The sequence below is a fragment of the Aethalodelphis obliquidens genome, unplaced genomic scaffold (assembly GCF_003676395.1).
Source record: "Aethalodelphis obliquidens isolate GAN/ISIS:26980383/991018 unplaced genomic scaffold, ASM367639v1 scaffold24, whole genome shotgun sequence".
NCBI classification, from domain to species: Eukaryota; Metazoa; Chordata; class Mammalia; order Artiodactyla; family Delphinidae; genus Aethalodelphis; species Aethalodelphis obliquidens.
In genome coordinates this window covers 7,963,139-7,981,815 of record NW_020837968.1, presented here as the reverse complement: position 1 = coordinate 7,981,815, position 18,677 = coordinate 7,963,139, and the positions used below count along the sequence as shown (strand labels likewise).

Below are 18,677 nucleotides of genomic sequence, written 5' to 3'. Positions count from 1 at the left end.
CATTAAGTAAATGCATTCCTAGCACAACTACTAATCACTTGGGAAATAACAAAATTGCTTAAAAATTTACAATATTGGAAACATTTGAGCATTGCTAACCTAATACAGATTCAACAATGACCTAAAATGATGGTACTTTTTTATTTTATTTCTGATATTGGGAACATCACTTTTTACTTGTCCTCCTGTAAAATAAAATGCTATTGATTTTTTTAGAATCAAGACATTGCTAGTTATCATGTACATTTCTTCTTAGAAATACTTTTGTGGAAATTAAGATATGATATTATTAGTTCTCTTAAAAACTGATAGGTGTAAAATTTTAAAAAACGCATTTCACAGATTTAAAAAGAAGTAGCAAAGAATTGAAGGATTGTAACTAAGGAAGGTAGCAACCATTTTTAGCTGTGCAGTTATTTATGCCACTGCATTTAGTGTTAACAGTGCTTGCAACAGCCCAGAATCCCAAATGTTCTCCATTACTTTTTCTCCCCTACAGTAAAGAGAAACTATAGAAGATAAACGAGAAACAAGTTTAAACTCATGATGTTTCTGGCATTGGAATCAATAACCAGCACTCTTAAGGTAGAAAAATCAACTTTATAAAACAGTCTTTCTAACAAGATTCATGTTACTCCTGAAGACATATGGTTTCTGATACATTAGGGATGCAATTAATAATAGCTGAAGGTTTAATGTTTCAGAAAACCCCTGCAGAATAGCAAGAAAATTCTGTAACTTATGTGTTCAGAGGAGGCAGATGAAGTTGAGGAAGGCTATCAATCGATTGTGATTTTTTCTAGGAGCTTTGAATAATATTGTAGCTATTTTTAGACACTGTTGGCAGTATTTTTTATCCACATACCTGAATGAGGTTGAAAATACTTATAGGACACCAATAATCACAATAACAAAACCTAGGCCAAAACTAATACCATTAATACATAAAATTTTTCTTGATGTTCAAGGTGTTATTTTTCTCAGAAATAGTTGATAAGGCTAAGATTTCCTTGAGAAATAGCTGACTTTGCCCCTGTTAAAAAACTGTCAGGTTAGAATGAAATAAATGAGAGTATTTTGTGCACAATTATCATGGACAGTACAGTTAAAACCATCTCAACAAGGAAGCTTTAGCAAAAAACAAATTACTTATACAGCATCTTAAAGACAAGGCAATGGACTCGTTGGTTGAGGTACTTTGAATAATTGGGATATGGATCTAAGTTGTTTCATTTTTTAAATCACTGTTTTCAAAGTTATGCTATATAATCAGTTTTTCTTGTCCACAATGACGTTTCAAGGAGCATCCATCATTTTATAGTCGCTTTCCATTTTAAAAAGGTCAATTGAGTACGAATTCAGTCTCAAACTCAATTCAGCGTGTTCTTTTTTTCTTTAAATGGTCTAAAACCTTTGAATTGGGAGGACCCAGTGTTGGTTCTTTCATGTCTCCTCCTTCAGGTCTTGCTCTTCTGTGGTAAATCAGCTCAGTGCTTTGCGATGACCTAGAGGGGTGGGATAGGGAGGGTGGGAGGGAGATGCAAGAGGGAGGGGGTATGGGGATATATGTATACATATGACTGATTGACTCTGTTGTACAACAGAAACTAATACAGTATTGTGAAGCAATTATAATCCAAGAGAGATCTATTAAATAGAAAATGACAGTAGTGTGGAAGAAGGCTCTTGCCACAATACTGGTGGCACTTTATATAAATTCCATTAATACAGATTCTTTACAAAAACATTGCCTGTTCACACCAATTCCATGTATTTTCTTTCCAGTTATTCCTCAAACCACCCTGACAACTGCCACAACTACTTCACCTTAAAGGTCCAAAATGGAGCTGCTTTTCCCAGGCATTTTCATCCACACCTTCCCTTATCTTTCTCCATAATAACAATGGCCCTAATATCCTCCCATTAATCAAGTTAGAAATCTCAGAATCTTGTTTCTTCAATATTACTATTTGGTATTCTTCAATATTACTATTTATCTAATATTTTTTGGTTCCTTTAGTTTTTATATAAAATATGTATATTTCAATCTCCCCTACATATTTTATCTTCACTGTCAAAATTCTAGTCTAAACCAAGGTTGTAAACTTATTTTTAGGCAACTATAGTAGCATCCCCTCCATACTGCTTCCCACCTGTTTCTTTCCTAATGTATGCTTCCCACAGCAAAATAATTTATATGTATGTGTATATATATATATATATATATATATATATATATATATATATATATCATGTCATGTTAAACTATTTAAACCACTTCCCATTTACTTAGCCCAAAAACCACTTCTAGGCTCAGAACCCTAGCCTCTTTTATCTTTTCTCTTTTCTTTTGGCTTTCTCTCTATGTAATTTAAACATTTAGTACTATTTTTCAGGGCAAGCAGTTTGTTTTTATATGCCTGGCTTTTTTCCATTCCTTAAATTGGATCTTCATTGTGAACATGGCGAAGTGATTTCCCCCAATCACTTTGTTTATGTAGGGTGACCAAGCATTCCTCTCTATTACAGATTGACATTATCTTTGCTAATTTAAAATTTTTGATTTTCAATTTTGTATTTATTTGTTTGTCATTTGTTTATTGTATTATTTTCCTAATGGATGGTGACTTTCACAACAAATGTATTATTGTCTGTTAAAGTCATCAATGTATGCTAGTTCTGAGGAATTAGGGATGGTTTGCCTTATTTAGGCATAACGCATAAGCCATCATACATGCATCTGTGTGTAGGTATGTATATGATATGTATGTTTATGTAGAAGGTACATATATACATGTGTGTGTACAGATAGATAGATAAAGATGGCCCGTTAGTTAATTTAGCATGGGATTAGAAAACCGAGGTAAAATAAAAATGTATCTCTCCATTTCATTATCAATTTAGTACCCTAAGTTGAAGGGAATATAGAAAAATATCCTTGTAACCTAGAAATGAGATGATACATTTGCAGCAGTTCAGTCAAATATAAGCCAAAACCATTGCAAGAAACATTAATTAATATGATTACATCTAACTTAGGATTTGGTTAAATGAAGGACATAATGGACAAAGTTTCCAGACAGAGGGCATCCCAGGGAATGATACTGAACTATCTACAATCATGAAGGGAATAATGTTTAACGATTAATAAGAATACATTTTGTACTTCAATCTAATCTGACAAAAAATATAAAGCTAAATAAAGTCAAGTATTAGTAGGACTGTGGGAGAAAACTAACAGTTGTAGTATTGTTGATCTTTTAAAATTTGTATATTTGAGTGGGTGAATAGTAGCTCGTTTTAAAAAAAAACTTTTAGAAATGTCTAATATTACAGCTATTCTGTGCATATCTGTGAATCTGTTAACACCCAAGCACATTAAGTATTCACCTAGTCTGTGATCGAGTATTTCTATTCTTGGGTAGGTATCTGCATCCCAGAAAATGATCTCACTGCTCTCTTGGTCTTCTGTACAAGAATGGCCATCCCGTTGTTATAAATGATATCAAGGAGTCGTCGGTAGTCTAGGTTTCCATCACTGTAGGTGTTGTTAAGTAAAATGTGATACACACTATGAAAAAGAATGCAGCAGCAAAAGCAGTCTGTTAAGACTGCTAGATAGATAGCAGTCTTAGCAGTCTTTTAGATAGATATTTAAGAAATAGTATGAACTCAAATTACTCATCCACTGGTGAGTTGACATAAACAAAATGTGGTATACCCACTCGATGGAATACTACACAAAAATAAAAAATGAATGAGTACTGATACACTTACCAAAAGCTTCATGATTTGTGAAAGAGCCAGACACATGTAACTGTATATTATATGATTCCAAAGGATATTTTGAGATGATATGAAATTGTGGGTAAAAAAAGAGGTATGAGTGGCGATCTCAACACTCTATCACATCTTTTTATTCTGTATTATCTTTATAAGATGAATGGGCTCTGGTTATGATACGTATATATTCAGATAATCTCATTCATGGAAGATCATGAATCATGGAAGACTATGAATCAGAATGATCTGTAAGGCATACTGTGAACAATACAAGAAATATGAAACCCATATAGAAAACTGGAAAAAGTAAAAATCATCTTTCATGGTGAAGTATACTTTATTCATTTGATTCACTACTCATGTTGGTTGATTTCTTTTTCCGTAAGTGATGTTGATTTAGGTGTTTAAGCAATTTCTCTTATTCGGAGAGGCAAAAGTAAAACAAAGTTTACTGCATAGTCACACACTGGAGCATGTTACCCCAGGAATGTGTTTTCTTTATTTCTTTTATTGCAGGTGGAATTTACTATGGTGGAGAGTAAAATTAGCTAAATTTTCTTCAGGCTACAATTCATAGACCATAGTTTTTACAGGGAATTCTAACTCAAAACTTGCCAATAATACAGAGATAGCAGGAAGTATGAGGCAAACTCTGTTTGAGGACTTTTTTCTCTCCAAGTGACATCCAATATGATGAATTTCTTTTTAACATCATTGACCTGATCTATTAAAATAGCTGTAACAATTTCTGGCTTGGCCATAAAACATGCAATATTTACATACTCTGGCAAGAGCTAATTGCTCCATTCAATCAAGTAGTGTATCAAATATATAATCATGTACAGAACTATACTATCTATTTTATTGAGTGAATTTTACATACATACAGTTTTTCCACTTTGGAGCACCTATTTACAGTGACAATAAGTAGCACAAGCAAATAAGAATAAATTAAGTAAAAAAAAACCAGACAAAACCCAGAAAGTTTAAACAACTATTAATGGAAAGTAAGAAGTAACACATTGAGTTTTATTTGTAGGTAATATGTAAAGACGTGGAGAAACAGATTTGGAGGTTTTGGCGATTTTTTGCTGGAAGAAATCTGTTTCTAACTTGGATGATTAGAGATAAATAATAAACACTTATTTGATTAATCTGGGAAAACTTCCTCAAAGAATTAAACTTCCAGAACTTTTATTCTTTTTATTTTTTTTATTTTTTTAGATTTTATTTTTTTAATCTTTAATTTTAAAAATTGTTTTGCATTGATTGTTCCCTTTTTAGAATTTTTATTTTATATTAGAGTGTACTTGATTTACACTGTTGTGTTAGTTTCAGGTATACAGCAAAGTGATTCCGTCATACATATATCCATTATTTTCCAGATTTTTTCCCATATAGGTTATTATAGTCCAAAGAAGACATACAGATGGCCAAAAAGCACATGAAACGATGCTCAACCTCACTAATTATTAGAGAAATGCAAATCAAAACTACAATGAGGTATCACCTCACACCATTCAGAATGGCATCATCAAAAACAATTAAAAAGAAAAGAAAGAAAGATATACTAGAAAAGAAAGATATACTAGATGCAAAGGTATCAAAAAAAAAAAACAAAGGCATAAACATTTTTGTATTTTAGATGGTGCTATTCAAGCAGAAGTCTAAAAACAATTTATGTATGCAATTTTATCAATCTTATGTGGTAGAATGCCATAGTGTTATATTTTAATATTTTCCCTAGCTCAATAAGAAACACATTCACCCAGGATATTTTGGGTAGTTTCATCAATGAGAGTCTGAATACCTGACCACCATGACTAGCTTAGTCAGGTGTTGCTGGACTTCTACATTTACCATCAAAACTGGATGAGGGAGTACCACCAAGAAGTATCCAAGTAATAGCTTGAAAACTAAATGTAATTCTCCCCCCATTTCATAACAGCATACCTAACTCCTGATTCAGAGTCAATTACCCCTGTCAGTATGCTGACTCCCCTTCTAAGTTGCTGGTTCCTGAGTTCAAGGATTTTTAAGTGCCCTGGCGATGCTCATAGCTAATAGTTCAGTGGGCCTCTATCTCTTTTTTCATGGTGGAAATGATTATTTTTTAATAGAGTGAACTTGTAAGGAAACCTTTCTGCATATCTACGTGTAAATGCTAAGATTCTGAGCATGCTATATTTTGGGGGTTGGTTCGGTGTATTCTGAATTTTAAACAAGTTTATTTGAAATAAATCCTTACAATTCTTGTATTATTAATAATTATTGAAAAAATGAATAACAACTATTATAAAACCATTGCTTATTTCAATTTAATCCACAGAATATTTTTAAATCATTGAATATAGTCACAAGTAGATTATCTCAACTCATTTTTTTCTTCCAGTTTTATTGAGAAATAATTGATATACAGCACTGTGCAAGTTTAAGGTGTACAGCATGATTTGACTCGCATTATGTTGTGAAATTCACTCCATTAGAGTGTAATAGTGTTGTTCTGTAAGGTAAAAAGAACCAACAGAGTCATAGACAATTCAATATATAAACTCTATATCACACCGAGGGTGTTTTTTCTATGACCCACCGCCAACACTTTAATAGAGCTACAATGAGAACTCCCTTGAATCAGGCAGAAAGGAGTGATGTCACATTCCCTAATGCATTTAGGACAATAATTGATACCAGTACGTATTCACTGTGCACATATTATCTTCCGGAAATAAGTGGAAGGCAGCCAAAATGTACCAGCCTGAGAATAAATTATAACTCATTTCTTAATATCGAGAGGATCCAATATGCTGCAACACTGTAGATAATTGTGTTTGCATCAGCCACTGTGTGATACCATTTCACCTGAAATAGAGAAACTCTTAATGAGTTCCCTTAAAAAAAAATCAGAGCTGAATTACTGATACCATCCTTCTTCCTAACATCCCCAGACATATGATCTTATAGGACATGAGTTCTGCCATCCCTCTCAGCCATGCTTCTATGAATTTAACTATTTTAGATTTCTTATATGAGGAATATCATGTAGTATTTGTCCTTCTGTGTCTAACTTATTTCACTTACCACAATCTCCTCCAAGTTCATCCATATTGTCACAAAAGGTAGGTTTTCCTTCATTTATATGGCTGAATAATATTCCATTGTATGCATATACCACATTTTCTTTACCCATTCATGTGTTGACTGACACTTATGTTGCTTCCATATCTTGGCTATTGTGAATAATGCTGCAATGAGATAGGATTACAGAAAACACTTAAGATATTGATTTCCATTCTTTTGGATATATACCCAGGGACTGCTGGCTCATATGGTAGTTCTATTTACTTGTTTTTGTTTTTATTATTGTTGTTGTTTTGAGGAACCTCCATACTCTTTTCAATAATGGCTGTATCAATTTAAATTTCTACCAGTAGTGTGTAAGTGTTCACTTTCTCCGTATCCTCACCATTATCTGTTATTTTCTTAATAAAGGTCATCCTAACAGCTGTGGAGTGATATTTCAGTGTAATTTTGATTTGCAGTTCCCTGAAAATTAGTGATACTGAACATTTTTTCATATATGTGTTGATCATTCATATGTCTTCTTGGGAGAAATGTGTATTTATTTACTTTGCCTATTTTTAAATTAGGTTATTTGTTGTTGCTCTTATTTGCTATTGAGTTATAGCAGTTCTTTATAATTTTGTATATTATTTTACTGTATATATGGTTTGCAAATATTTTCTCACATTCCACAGGTTGCCTTTTCATTTGGTTGCTTGTTTCCTTTGCTATGCAGAAAATTTTTAATTTGATATAACCCCATTTGTCTATTTTTGCCTTTATTGCATGTGCTTTTTGTGTCATGTCCAAGAAATAATTGCCAAGGCCAACATCCAGAAGGTTTTTCCCCATTTTGCCTTCTAGGAGTTGTACAGTTTCAGATGTTACATTTAAGTCTTTAATCCACTAATGATGATATTTTATAGTGTTCCTTTTCCCATTCTTAGCATTAATTGAATTGTTGCCATCTCTGAGTAAAGGCCATTTTAGTTCCTGTATAACGTTCTTGTAACATGTTGTATAATTTATACTCATAAGCATTTTTAAATTAAGTGATAATCAAAGGAGAACATTTTGTAATAAATATGGTAAATATTAAGGTAGATTAATTTGTGTTGCAAACAAGTTTGCAACACAATTTTACTAACTAAAATTGATATGTGGTCCTCATTTTAAAAATCTTAAGAAAAGTGGAAAACTCCAACATCATTTGATCATCCACCTATTCCTGTAACTTTATAGCGCCTACAGTTTTATGAACATTTAATTTATGATAGTAATAAACCTATTTGATAGCAAATCCTAACTTCAGTAGAAATAAGTGCAAGATCAGTAATCATAAATGTACAGAGTCTAACCGTGAACAACATACAGTATCAGCAGTCTAGACTTATATTCAGATATAGGTAACATCCTGTTGGTAACACTTAATGACTTGACAGAGCATCAAATATTGGCAAAATGAATGTTTAGTTTCATTTTATTAAATATTGAAGGAAAGTTTTAGATACCTATATATAAGGAGTGACCAGTGTTTGCATAAACTTTCGATTTGATGCTTCAAATTTTGACATAGTTTTTTTTTAGGACATTCTGCTAAGTGATTGTTATATATCTGGTAAGTCTTAAATGAGAAATGACTATTTTATAGGTATATGTTGATAGTCTATAAACAATAATTAAATTAAATACATTTTTATATATTAGCAAAAAGACCTTTGGTGGTGACACAATGGTATAATAGAAATCAGAAATATAAGTTATTCCAAATTTATTTTTATTTTCTATCACTCCTGCTAAAATATTCTTTCAGGGGGTAAAAAGAAGACTCTGGAGAATATAAACATTTATTGTGTAGTTGTGAGCCTTTATTTATTCTAATGTGTTGGATATCACAAAGCAAGACTCGAAGAAGACAAAAATAGCACAAAGCAATCTTCAAAGAACAATGACTCACTTTGAGTTATTTTCAGAGTAAAAAAAGGAGTTGTATTTCCCACAATTTTGAAGACTTAATCTTGACGTCTCCCACTTACCCTGAGAACTAGAAAGCAAAGATATCTGCTAGAAATGAGTGGGAGTGTCATATATGAAGGAATGTTAAGGTTCTGTTACTAGTTAGGGCCCTTCCATTGAGGACAAAAAAAAAAAAAAAAGGTTATGAGTGAAAATATAAAATGCAAGTAAAAGTTTTACGAATTAAAATCTGTTACCTAAAATGCCACTGCTAATTGTTATCATTGTACATATGTGTCTCTAAATGTACACAATATTAGTATTAAAAACACAGAAAACAAAAGATAGGACTGATTCAGAGAGGGAATTGGCTGGGTAAGTGACAGCAAACATGGATTGTAAAAGAGATGAGAACTTAAGAAAAATTGGATGAGATGGATTAATGACAGGGGAAAGGTGAAATCCAGAGAGGGATAATAACCCAGAAAAATAATCATGTCTGATTCTAGTAAGGGGGAGAAATTGAGGGCCTTGAGGTGATTATGAGACTGTATATTTAGTATGTATAGTATATGTAATATATAGTATGTAGTATATATATACTATACAACATATATAGTATACATATACACATACTGTACATATGTACATTTTCTATATACACATTATATATAGATGTACATATATATGAATAATATATACTATATTCAAGCTGCTTCTACTGGAAAATTTTCTCTTTTGGTAATTAGAAATATAGCAGGTATATATTTCTTCTAAAATATTAGAAGAATGCCTAATGTTATATATTTATAAACTGACACATTTTTCTCTTTTTTTAGCCATGACTCATGGCTTGTGGGATCTTAGTTCCCCCACCAGGGATTGAACCCAGGCCCTCAGTAGAAAAGTATGGAATCCTGGTTACTGGACTGCCAAGGAATTCCCAGTGACACATTTTTCAAATGAGTTTTGCATATATAGCTGTCTGGAGTACTAGGTACATTGATTGGCTCTAGATCTTTAGATTAGTAACATCTATCATTAGACCTGTGAGCTTTTTGAGATGGGTGCCATCCACATGGTAATTCTGACACTTGTTTTCAGTAATTATTTTAATCTCAAACATATTTTTGTAAGAAATGGTAGACTAGAAATGGAAACATCTGTAACTGAAATAGTGACGTGCTAAATGCCAAATAGATTTTTCAAAAGCAATTTATCAGCTTTGTTGATACCATCTGCAGAGTGAAGCACCATCAAAGCACTGTAAAAGGGCGGTTTTCTCTGAGTGGAAGTTACCGAATGAAGTGATTGAAGAAATCAATATAACAAAAAAGAAATAGGATAAATGCAGTGAAAACAGGGGGAAAAATAACCCCCCCCCAAAATTACAAAGATGAAAAACTACCGTCATTTTGGCTTATTCACATCTTTTTAAATTGCATATTGTATGTCCATCTTTGAAATAAAAGCTGTGAAAAGATGCCCATTTAACTAGTTCTTTAGTTCATCTTAGTTGTGTGTGAGAGGATTTATTTATTGAATACCTTCTACCTTCTCTTTTATCTGTGCACTTTCTGCAAAAAATAAACTCTTTTCGATTATGCATTATTCTTTCAGTATATAAGGGGAGTATTTACTTCACCATTTGACCTGTGTGATTGGCTTGAAATAATTAATGTGTTCACAATATGAGCAGGATGCCAGTGGTGGGAGCTGGCATCACAGAGGTATGCTCCTTACAAGACTATCAGAGTACAGGGCTTTGGTGAAACGAATTGCCAAGCAGTTATGACAATGCCATAGTCGCATGTCATTCAGCCATTTGAAAAATAACACTTATTAAATGCCTGCTCCATCTGTGGGTATTTCTGTGAGGAAATAAAACTTGTTTTTGCATGGCCCTTAGATTCTAGTGGTGACAACAAAAATTTTTTAGACTTAATCTTATAATAAGTTAGGAGGCGATATATGTCATGGAGAATAAGGCATAGAGAAATAAGATAGATTTCAGTAAAAGGGATATACTTATAAAATAAGAGTGGTCAGGGAGAGCCATGTGGAGAAGGTGACCTGGAAGCAAAGACTGGAAGAGGCTGAGGAACAAGTGTTGTGAATCTCTGGGGGGGAGGAGCTCTCCATTTAGTGAGAATATGAAAGGCAAAGGCTCTGAAGCAAGTAATTGATGTTGATATGCCCCAAATATCTGTTAATCAACAAATAGGACAAACATCACGGTTGTCTGTGAAAAATGGTCAATTATCGTGCATTTGCATTTCCCAAAATTAGGTGGAAAAGATAGAAATGTAAAGTCCATGACTTCAATAATAACAGGAATGTAGTCATTTGCATAAAAAGTCTTCTTACCATAACCAGAGTCCATCTTAGTAAATAGAGATCATAGACATGTTTTTACCTACCTAAGTAGAAGACTTTTTGGTTGACATAAATGTATTAATCAACTGGAATAAACCTCCCAGATTAAACCAAATCCTGGTGACTTTTATTATGATAAAAACATTTTTCTTATTTTTAAGGTATTCTCCAAGGCAATATTCTATGAGTGAATTTCTCTGTGTGTGTGTGTGTTTACAATCGTTTAGAAAGTGCATTCTATTAAGATGGGGAGTATTATTTGAATAGATTCCCGAGTGAGTGAGGCATCATCAACAAAACCCACTGCACACCCTGAAGGACAAATCAAAACCCCTTAATAGAGGAATGCTTTACAGAAAAGCTGCATCCCAGAAAACAGAGTGGGGATCAGAGTTGTGACTGTCACAATCTCTTCTGTGTAGACAGATTCACTTGAAAATGGAATTGTTTCATTCAGTTTCAGGAGCACTTTGGGTTCTCTCATGATATTTTTTATTCCCTCCTTTGAATGTGGGTTGTTTATGTCGCCTTTCTTCTTATAGAACATAACATTCTTTAGAAAAGAAGTTGTTCCGCTTACTTTCGTATTTTGCTTAGGATTCAGCAAAATGTTCTACTAGGAGAATCATATAAATATATTTGCTCATTTAAACATCTAATAAATATAATTAATTGGATTACATAGATTTGGTGTTAAATGTATTAAAGTCATGACATACTTAAAATATTCTATCTTTAAAAAGATTATTTAATAAATCAGTCTGTATTTCTCATATGTGTGCCGTTGCCAATTTTTCAGATTTTACATTTGCTAAAAAAAAAAATCCTTATACTTGTGTATAGTAGTTTTTCTGATAGAATGTTAATGTGAAAAGAAATACCTTCTCTTTCTTAGTATCTAAGATTTGGGGAAGATATCCATGTTTCCACATTACTAAGTCTATTTCTCTGTAGACAATGTAACGCAAGTCATTACAAAACTCAGAGAAAGCATTACACTACATTACATCATGTAAGGGAGTTTTTGACATTTCCTAACACACAGCAGATTTCAGGTCTTGAGATGCTGCAGCAGCAGGGAGAGTAGAGAAATTAATGACCAAATTCACTAATTCTAATTTCTAAATAGGATTGTGTGAATGCTGAAAAACATTCAATCCCTGCTGCTTCACTTTCATGCTCAACGATGACCCACAAGAGTCTCATGCATATACTTGGCTACCAAAGAAATTCTATGTTTTATATCTAACCACAAAAGGAACAACTCCCTATTTGCTTACCATGCAGAAGAAGGTAATGGCCATGTCTTTGACACCAACAATTTTAAAAATCCAGGAATATTTTAAGATGCATAATCTATCCTTCAAGCAATCCATGAGCATCAAATATATATATTTGTATGTATATATATAAAATATGTACATATATTTATATATATAAAGTAGTCTAATAATTAATAAACTATTTTGATGAAAACATCCTATGACTTCATATTGTGTTCCTACTGTGTGATGAATACTATATATATGTATATATAGTAACTTTCAATATATATTACATATACTATATAATAAAATTTCATGTGGTAATCATTGCAAAAATTTTTATGAGGTTCAGAAAGATTACTTTGCTCAACATCATTCTACTTGTATTTCTTAACAAGGATTTATATCAAGATCTTTTCCTTGTAAAGACATTTATCTATTTTGCATATTGCTATTCATAAATATTTATATCTAGTCCCTTCAATAAGAAATAAAAATGCAGTCACCCTTGGTTCTCCTAGTAGAACAATGAGTCTTAACTAGGTTGGGGCATATGATAATCAACTAAGAGGTTTTTTTAATAAATAACGAATATGATACCCTCTCCCCTTTCCCCCATCTGGATGTTGATAACCCTCCAGTAACCACTGTGTGTGTTTAAAAAAATATTAGAGTTGACTAATGATCTTCCTCTACTTCCTCACTGCCTCCCTTCCATTTGAGAAACTATGCTATAGATTTCTATTTAGTAATATCAGGAGGTACTTATAAATAAAATTGGAAATGAATCTCCCTGTTCCCCTTTTACCTTCCCTGTATTCACACAGTTATCCTATGAAAAATGGGAGATGTAGAACAATCCTCTTTTCATATCCCCTTTTGCTCATGCATTGCCAAAGAGTTAGCAATGCTGGATTCAAACCGCAGGACATAATTATCTGAGCTCTTAGGGCTAGCATAAGCAAAATTTTAAGAATTTTTCAAATTAAAACAAGATATAAAAATATTAAGATTCATCTTGAAAGGAGACCTAGTAATACTTAGGAGAATAATACACATCTTATTTTACAACATAGCCAAATCTGAGTAAAGTATGTTATTATATGCAAGCCAGAGCATCTTACCAAATACTATTAGTGTTTAATCAATATCTGTCATTTCCTCTATCAACTGTGATTAGGAGATCAAAGAATTTAGAAAAAGAATATTTATAGAGTTCAGATTTCATGCAGATATAAATACTATAATGTCTTTGCCTTATGTTAGATGATGAAATTTAAAAAACTCAAGTACACTCTAATCTGGATACTGACTGTGATAATTAAAGAATATAATGGTCTATAATTATGACTTAAGTAAAATAATTAAAATTATTTAGCTGACATATCAATTCCAGCCAGTGCTTTTTTGCAACAGTCTGCCAATTGATTAAGCATGGTGGCCTAATAGATTCAGTCAGTTTAGGAGAGATATTTATTAAAACAGATTAATACATATGTATCTCTGTCCTGGAGAGAATGGTAAAATCTACAACAATATAATGGAGGACACTTAGAAAGAAATTTTATTAAAATACAAACTAGAGTTGGGTAAGAAAAGTTGAAGACTAGTTATTGGAAGAATAATAGCAAAATGAACTCTCAACTTGCGTGGGTCCTAAATGAGACTTTTAGGAAATATAACCACTCTGTGAGCATACTGATTGATCATATTATTTTGAGGGCATGCCTAATAGTTTCACTTATGATGATTAGTAAATATGCAAAGATACATATTTTAAGACAATATATAATCATCCCCGAATTTGGATGGCTTCATATGTGTATAATAAGTACATGAATATTTTTGTGAGTGAGGAGGAGGGGGAGATGTTTATGTCTAATGTTTAAGAAAATAGATAGTTATCTTAATTGTGAAGGGTTTGGGGAGCCCAGAATAAGTGTGGGTTATCTATCTTATGTTTTCCTAATTATAAGAATAGTAATATTTAAATTTCTTTTCAGATATTTGGTGAAATCTTGAAGTGAGTCAGTAGAAGTTTATTAGCATAAAATGATCTATGTGAGAGGTTTTTTCCCCTGTGAAGAATAAGTGTACGTGGCTGTTTTCATTTCAGTCCACAGGAGAAAAAGGTTGCTTCTGTTATTGTCCCTCCAAGAACAATTAGAACAATCAGGCTAAATATTAAAACATACAATTTGTTTGATTGCATCAGAGTGCTAATAATGCGTTGGGGGTTTACCTGGGGAAGATAATAAGAAAGACCAGAGAAGGTAGCTAAGTTTTACATTTTCCCTGAAATCAATTGCGAATCCTTAAAGTAGTTCATAAGAGATCACGTGGTTGAGCAAATACGTTGACAACAGACTCAAGAGAATTGGTGGAAAAAAAAAAAAGGAAATGAAGGCATAACAAAGAGAAGTGCCCTGTTAACCAATCCATTTTTAGTGTAGGACCACAAAACTTTATTCTGTGAGTCAGGGTGAAGTGGATAAAAGCCAACCCTTACAAGGTCTAAATCCCAGTTTAGAAGCATCTTAATTTTTGCTATAAGGCAAATATGAAAGACAATGGTCTGCAGGCCAAATTGGACCCACTACTTATTTGTGTACAGTTCACAAGCTAAGAATAATATTTACATTTAGTAATATTTTACACTTAATATTTTAAATGTAAATGTAGGAAAAACTTTCAGCCTTTTGGCAAAAACTGTTGCTCAGATTGTTGAGGAAATTGTCTCATGGCACACAAAGCCTAAATATATTCTGGTTCTTTACACAAAGTTTGCTGACTCCTGTTTTGTGATGATCTGGGCTTGCGAAGCCAAGAGGCATGCCAGGAGCAAAAATAAATCTGTGGAGGAAGATGGTACAATTTGAGGCCTCAAAAATCTCTACCTTTTTTCCCATAAAAATATTTTCCACTTAATCAAAAATAAAGAGAAAATCTGCAGACTGTACTGACTGTAAACCCAAAGAAGATACAAAAAATATAAACAGATCCAAAGTAGATGCAGATAATTTAATAGTCAGACAAGATCAAAAGAGCCACAATAAATACAGACAAGGTATTAAAAGAAAAAATGAAATATTTGGCAGAAAACTGAAAATTTAGAAAAATTAATCAAATAAAAATCCTACAGCTAAAATGTCAAGAATTGAATAACTCAATAAATATACTTAGAAGAATATTAGATACAGTTCTAAAGTTCTGTATCATAACTTTTGTTTATTAGTTTGGAGGTTCTACCTTGAAGGCTAAGAGAGAAATATGAAAAAAGCCCCAGTAAATTGCATATATATACAATTCTTTTTGTATGTCTACAACATACAGATTCTAGTTAAAAAAAATCATTAGAAATTGTACAATATTTTTTACTATTTGCTTTGTATAAATATTTTTAAAAGTCAATATTTTCATATCATATCATATTGGAAATAAGCCTCTGGAAATGATTTTACAGTGTAACAAATAGTAATAGTAATAAAGTTAAAATTAAATACATCACAACCGAATTACAATAAAGTGAACAGAAACCGTATTAAAATAACAGTGAAATCCTGTTTAAAGGCATAAAAGTATAAAAAGAGCCATATTCAGGGGCTGCATGTCCATGGAGGAGGTGAATGAGCAGACACTTAACATCCAAAACAAAAACAGCAACGCCTTCCTGCACTGGAGATGGAATTCACTGAGGCCGAGAGCAAGGTGAACTACCTGGTGTCCGAGTACCAGCAGTACCAGGACCCCGTGGCTGAGGATGAGGCTGAGTTTGAGGAGGTGGCTTGGAGCTGTCAGCTACCTGGAAAGCACGGAAGTTATGTGAACTCTTCACTCACAGCCTGTTCTCTGATAGCCATGTCACCCTGCCTGGGCACTTGCCCTTCTTTCTGTCTTAACATCACATGCTGTACAGAAGCCACCAGTAAAGCATTTTCATAGTGAAAAAAGATCTTTAAGTTACACTTCTTTATGTACATGTATACATTGTTTTTAAATGCTCATGAAATAGGAAATAATATCAGATATCCTAGTTTATGCACCTTGACAATCTCAGACAGATGGGGTTGAGTTAGGGAAAAAAGAGTTTAAGTTCGTCTTTCATAACATTGCAGGTTTTTTTTTCTTGCACTATTTACAATATATTTACTATTTACAATATATTCACTATTTACAATATATTTCAGCAGTTGTAATATAATGCCTAAAAATTTAGAAGAAAAACAACAAGGAGAAATTATACCAATTTTATATTGTGACTTCATATGAGTGTCTCAGGGGATCTAAATATTTTCTTCAGCCTCTATTTCAGGTACTTCAGGGAGATGATGCATCCGCCCCTCTCTATACCAAAGCATGAATGTAGATTGCCTGAAATAGAAAGGTTGATTGCTTCCTGGAGCTGTTTCTCCCTGGGAGATCATCCTTTGAAAAGGTTCTACATTAGAAAATAGACTTCATCATATAGCATTCAAATTTGTTTTAAAAGGAGGAAACATGAAAACAGTTTCATGAAGTAAAGAAAATGTGTTGAAATTATTGTAATCTCCAAGGTATTCTCACACTTTGATTAAAAACATAGCAATTTAATATGAAATTCTTTGAAAATATTATATCATTTTTGAGAGTAGGGGCAATAGAGTGTAAGTTTAATGTCTTTTTGGGAGGCAGCGTTTATGTTGAATGTTTAAACGTTAACACCACTGTGAGCTGTCTAAGTATTCCTTCCTAGCAAGGTTACAACTTATGGTCTATCATTTTCAGTGCTTTCTGTTCTCAATATTACTGTCTTGCTTCCCTGCAACATTCTAATGTTTACTTTTAGCACAACAGTTACTTAGTGTCAGACTCTAACACCAGAACTTAAAAGCTGTGTGATTTAGGCCAATCTATTTAGCTTCCTTTTATGTAAATTTGAAAGAATGACACTTTCCTTAGAGGATAATGAGGATTTAATGAAAATTTTGTAGAAAGAATTTATATATATTGTGTCTAAAACACAAGTGGTGTTTTATGAATATGAATTGTTCTACCTTCCTTTACCATAACTTGACTACACTTTTCTTCATTTTGCATGGACAAACTTAGTTATGGATTACTCCTTAGAGGTCAAAACTACCTCGAAATTCTACCCAGTATGCTGTTAAGATACAAGCTCAAGACTTCTGTTTTTATATATAAATCTTAGGCTTAGGAAGTAATACCTCAGGATCGATGTAAAACATCATCAAAAGCTCCTTGTAAGCACTAGGTGGAAGTTCTACTACCAACAAAAATGAAATTTATGTACTATACTCACAGCAACAGAGCAGGATTGTTAAAGAGCCAGGGAGGGCTTCCCTGGTGGCGCAGTGTTTGGGAGTCCGCCTGCCGATGCAGGGGACGCGGGTTCGTGCCCCGGTCCGGGAAGATCCCACATGCTGCGGAGCGGCTGGGCCCGTGAGCCATGGCCGCTGAGCCTGTGCGTCCGGAGCCTGTGCTCCGCAACGGAAGAGGCCACAACAGTGAGAGGCCCGCGTATCGCAAAAAAACAAACAAAAAACAAACAAACAAAAAAGAGCCAGGGAAAGGCCCCCCTGATTATTTGTCCCCTGGCTCAGAAATGCAAGTGTTTCACGAACTAGATACCTGGGAATTTGTACCTCTTTGCATAGATGCACCTTCTTGGGATATTCACATTTACTACATTCCTATCCACAAACCCACTGCCATATTTGTCACTTTCATATATATATTTTCCTCCCCTTTTTCTAGCAGGAGGATTTCAGAAAAGTTGTTAAGAAAAACCTTCATAAAATAAACGTCAAAGGTCGAATTCTATCTGCTTAGAAAAGGCTGAGATAATGGGGCAGGATAAGAGAGTATCATTCCTTGGTCCATCAGAAGAATTCTACAGGAAAGCTATCTCACATAGTAATTTCAGCTAAAATTTGCACAAGAATTATCCCCATTGATATACCCTATATGGGTACAATTTCAATATGCAGAAAGAACAATCAAATATGTTACAAAAAGGATATCTTTTTCAAAAACTTTAAGCTTAGATAAATCTCCATGCTTTGAAGATTGATAAAAAGGAAGAAAAAATAGAACTATGAAAAATATTGCAGAAGAAGGAAAAAACAGCATCAGCCTAAATATATAGGGAATACATAAAATATCTGGAAATTACCCATGTGAAATATAAAGTGTTACATTCATCACTTCATTTAAACCTTAAGATCATCCTGTACTCTA

The 18,677-nt window shown here is 33.1% G+C and overlaps 1 pseudogene; it reads right to left on the bottom strand.

Annotated features, from left to right (window-relative positions):
• Positions 1-16,128: 16,128 nt before the first annotated feature.
• LOC113628639 (40S ribosomal protein SA-like) overlaps positions 16,129-18,677 on the bottom strand; it is a 30,125-nt pseudogene continuing 27,576 nt past the window's right edge.